The sequence below is a fragment of the Odontomachus brunneus genome, unplaced genomic scaffold (genome assembly GCF_010583005.1).
Source record: "Odontomachus brunneus isolate Ranch 3 - 2012 unplaced genomic scaffold, Obru_v1 Obru_scaffold_349, whole genome shotgun sequence".
Classification (NCBI taxonomy): domain Eukaryota; kingdom Metazoa; phylum Arthropoda; class Insecta; order Hymenoptera; family Formicidae; genus Odontomachus; species Odontomachus brunneus.
Genome location: NW_022639799.1, coordinates 56521 through 61566, shown reverse-complemented (window position 1 = coordinate 61566; position 5046 = coordinate 56521). Strand labels below are relative to the sequence as shown.

At 29.2% G+C, this 5046-nt stretch overlaps 1 pseudogene; it reads right to left on the bottom strand.

Annotated features, from left to right (window-relative positions):
- Positions 1–2668: 2668 nt before the first annotated feature.
- On the bottom strand, positions 2669–4669 carry LOC116853529 (annotated as a pseudogene).
- Between the last annotated feature and the right edge of the window lie 377 nt (positions 4670–5046).

The following is a 5046-nucleotide window of genomic DNA, read 5'->3' as shown; positions in this document are numbered from 1 at the left end:
TATTCCAGAAATATTTAGCATTTACTGGGTTGTTGCGAAATAAGCAAGAAACATTAAATTAACGTTTTTAAAACGTTGATATTATGTATATCTTTGTAATGTTTCTTCATAATGTTGTATAAATGTTTTTAAAATACTTAATAATATTACTTTAAAATACTTAATAATATTACTTTTCAAGTATTTGGGAAATATTTTAAAAACATTCCAAAACATATTTTTGAAATGTTGTTGACAAATAAGCAAGAAACATTAAATTAACATGTTTAAAACGTTGATATTATATATATTTTTGCCACATTTTTTCATAATGTTCTATAAACCCTTATAGAAATATACTAAGAATTATTGATAATTACTTATTTTCAGTATTAAAAATACTGGATTAAGTATTTTAAAAAAAGGAAAATTAAGTATTTTAAAAACATTTATACAACATTATGAAGAAACATTACAAAGATATACATAATATCAACGTTTTAAAAACGTTAATTTAATGTTTCTTGCTTATTTCGCAACAACCCAGTAAATGCTAAATATTTCTGGAATATTCACAGAATGTTCCACAAATCCAAAATTAACATCCCAAGAATGTCGCAAAACATTCCGGAATATTCATAGAATGTTCAAGGAAGATTCAAATAGGCGCTAAATGTTCCACTTTTTTACAAATATTGGCGAATTGGTTGAATTAAAAAACCAGTCAACGTTTGCTGACTTTACTTGAAATTTAAAATTACTTCCCAGCCAACACAGATTATCCCAGAATATTCCGGAAAATACTATAAATCGTCCTAGAGAAATATTCTGAAATAAATATTCTAATATTGTTATAGGAATATGAATCTTCTCTGTAATGGTACTTGGAATATTTGTAATTAAATAATATTATGTATTTTGTATGAAATATTACTCGAATGTAATTTTTGAAATATTCAAAAATCTTATATATTGGAATATTCGAAAAATAATCTTATATACCCAGCCAGCACATAATATTCGTGAAAAGACCTATAAATCTTCTATACGAATATTATGAAATGAATATTCCAATATCATTATTCCTATAATGGAATATGAATCTTCTCTGCAATTTAACCTGGAATATTTATAATTGAATAATATTATGTGCGTTTTATGGAATATTCGACGAAAATGACTTTTCAAATATTCAAGAAATTTTGTAAGTAGGTATAGGGTGCGTTCGGGAAACTATGTTGATAATGCTATCAACGCTATCATGACGTCACGGAAGGTAGCGTTTTACGTCATAACTTCGCGCTACCAACGCTGTCGCTTCCGAGGTGGTGTGTCGACAGCGTTGGTAGTAGAAACCCTATAGTAAGAGTCTGGACAGTCTTGTCTTGTATTCTATTGGTGTCGACAAAATATGGCGGAACCAATAAGGTGTTCGGAAATTATATTGGATGCGCGGTATTATTCAACTAATAAGAATAGAAGAATTGATTAAAATAAGAAAACAAATTTGATTTTAACAGTTTTATTTACATAAAAATGCAATACAAAATAATATAATATTATTTAATAGTAGAATGCATCGCCATAGTTTTACTACTGAAAATTTTATTTTTTAATCGTCCTTTCTTGCAATCAATTTTTATGCGAAATCTGATAAAGCGTTTCATTATTTTGTTGAACAAATTACAACAAGTTCCCAACGCATCAAAACGTATGTTAGTCATCTTTTCTGTTAAAACTGTTACTACATTATAATTTTTATTCTTAATCCTTATAGAAATATCATACTAAGAATCATTGATAATTACTTATTTTCAGTATTAAAAATACTGGATAATAAGTAATTATCAATGATTCTTAGTATGATATTTCTATAAGGGAATATAAGGTAGATATCTTCTTATTACTTCCATCTCATAAAAGTAATTGTAAGTTGCTGTGTTAACAAAAAATAATATTTATGATCTAAAACACTTAAAATATACTAATTTCAAATATTTAATATTGGCATCAAATGTTTTTGATCCAGCTGAAGCAATACAAGTTTTACAAACTGTGGGCAACTTAGAAATTTTATGAATAATGTAACCAGCAAGAGAATATAATACATTTAAGTAAGCATTATCCATATGAATTTGTATTTTATCAACATAAGCAGGAATTATGGGAATTTCGCACAATATGTTACAATTCTTATCTTTTTGACGTTTTTTTAAGAAATTAACAAGAAGAGGACCTTCATCTTGTTCGTAATTAGTGTTTGGAACAACTTGTAAATATTGTGAAACGCTATGGATTTTTAAACATTGTTTAAACTGCAATGCATTGGACATAGAAAATTTCTTTCGTATGTTTGAAAATAAATTTTCAACACAGCCTTGTGTAAATCTTGCGCCCAATACATGTAAATATGCCCGTTCATTAATTAAATAATTTGTTAATTCTATGAAAGATGTAGTAGTGAGCATAATACCGCATTGTACGGGTTTAAATTTTCTATCTTGTCCGATTTGAATATTGCAAAACAGATCAATAACTGATTTCAAAAACTTTATACTATCATCAAATTTCTTATGTGATTTTTCTTCTGCTTCTATTCTTCCTAATGCAATTAAAGAAGTACGAGAAGTAATCATATTGAACCATTTTGATACAATTTCAATAAATAAAGCGGTTACTTTATACTCGGTTATATTACGTTCTTCTGATAATTACGTTCTTCTGATATAAATCGCAATGCACTACTAACATCTCTGTTATACAAAGCGGTTGCTTTATTAACTCTCATTTTGTTAAAATTAGTAATAGTAACAGTTTGACTATCTAATTTTGATGCTAATTTGAAATTTTCTTGTTCAGCCGCTAATTCTGCGACATGTGAACATTTAACAATACATGAAGAAAGTTCATACATTTCTACAAAATTCTGTGGCAATATTATAATTTTATTATTTACCAAAGCAGTGCGAAGGTTTTTTAAGAGATGTGGAGCAACGGCAAAGAAGAACAGTTTTCGGCTGTTATCTAGCGAATGTGGCACTGAGTTTTTAATTTTGGAAAATTTGCTTGTAGATATATTTTCGAAAGCTTTCCACATAGCCTGATTTATTCCTCCCATGTCAGATGTGATGCTATGAATTTTAAGATCTACATTTTCAGCTTTTTCAATTATTTTAAGAATAATTTCTTTTAAAATTGCACCATTAAATCCGTCAGGAGTGTAATAGTAGGCTACAATTTGTTTCCACCGTGTAAATATACCGCAAATCATGCATACCAAACTATGCGTAGCATAAGGCATTTTTCCTAAAAATGTATATGCAAACATGCAAATAAACAAATTAAAGTGATAAGCAATGTGGAAATCGCACATTTAAAAACATGTAATGTGTAATATGTAAAATATTTCGATTTAGGATTTACCAAATTTATCAAGAATTGTAGCATATCCAATAGTGTGATTGGTACAGGGATCTATTCGTTCACCTGGTATTAAACTCATCTCATCAAGACAAATCATTGAATCTTTATGTCGTTCATCTGGAAAGCTTGATACCTTTTCCCTTAACAATTCAAAAACATCGTCACAAATTCCATCTTTAAAAGTAATGCATTCCATGCGTCTGCGCAGAGTACGAGTTGAAGGTAAAGGAAAAGATTGATGTAATAATTCCCTATATCCATTGTCCCCACATGCATGTTTGAGCCGTAATGCCTTTTTAATTGTTTCATCTGTCCACTTATATATATGACGTCCTTCATATTTAGCTTTAAGATATTTTATCTGATCTTTATGAAATATTTTATGCGACAAATCTGCTGAAGAAAATCTCGGTCCAGTATGTACCTTAGTAGAATTTTTTGAATGTCGTAAACGCTTCAGAAGAATTTTGTTTTTCCACAAATTTTTACGGATAATGGTATCTGCTCTCTCTAGTTTTTTGTTTGTTTCATCTAATTTCCTTTTTAATTCTTCTACAGTGTTATTATAACTTGTCATAATATCATTATCATTTTTTTGTAATCTTTTTGCATCATGAACTATATTAGTATTCATGCTTGTGAAAAGTTGTTTTGATGAAGCTGTAGAAGGAATGTCAACATCATTTGAGAGAACCTCAAGAACATCATTTGAAGAAACCTCAAGAATATTATTTGTGGTTTGTGCTGTATCATCGTCATAAATCTATAAAAATTGAAACTTTTACAATTTTCTACTTTAAACCTTTGTTTAAAAATTTACTTTACAATGGCCCTATTAAAACCTATAGTTAAAACCGATACATACATGTACATTTCTTTCTACTGGAATGTCTTTATTTTTAGGAGGATAAAAAATTGTTGGAATGGCATTGGCTTTTAATTTTTTTTCCATCCACTTGTGCTTTTTCCCACATTTCTGCAGAAAAATGGATCTGCAAAAATTATTCAAGATTATTGTTATATTTCTATTTTTAATCATACAAATTATTACTTACTTCGCATACAAATGAGTTTTTAGTTGGTTGCCACTTTGAGGATTGATGGATATTGCCATTGTACATATTGATATTTTCGATCCATATCGCTTTCCGATTCATATTTGATGGAAAACTTTTCATCGAAAAACCTTTCTCCGTACTACTAAAACAATTAGATACGCAGCAGCCAGGCATTTTCTACAAAATTGTATGCAACTTGTAAATATAAAATACAGTATTAAAGATTAGGAATTGATTTTTATAACAGCATGCATTTATAATACTTTTTTTCTATATATTTTACTTCATTACAATATTATATTATAAATTACCTGTTTTACTTGTTTGATATTTTATTATTATATATAATATATAATTATATATAACTCGGTTATATATAATTATATATAACCGACTTCGAGCCGGCCGGCCGATATCGGAGGGATGGACGAAATCGTTTATCACGAAGTCGTCGTCGGAGCTGAAAGCAGCGACACGGAATTGATTAGAGGATGCAACGTGCGGGAGACGCGGCGACTCCGCGAAATCGCTGCCGCTTCCCTTTCCGCTGCGCGTCACGCACGTTCCCCGAAATGAAATTTCTTTT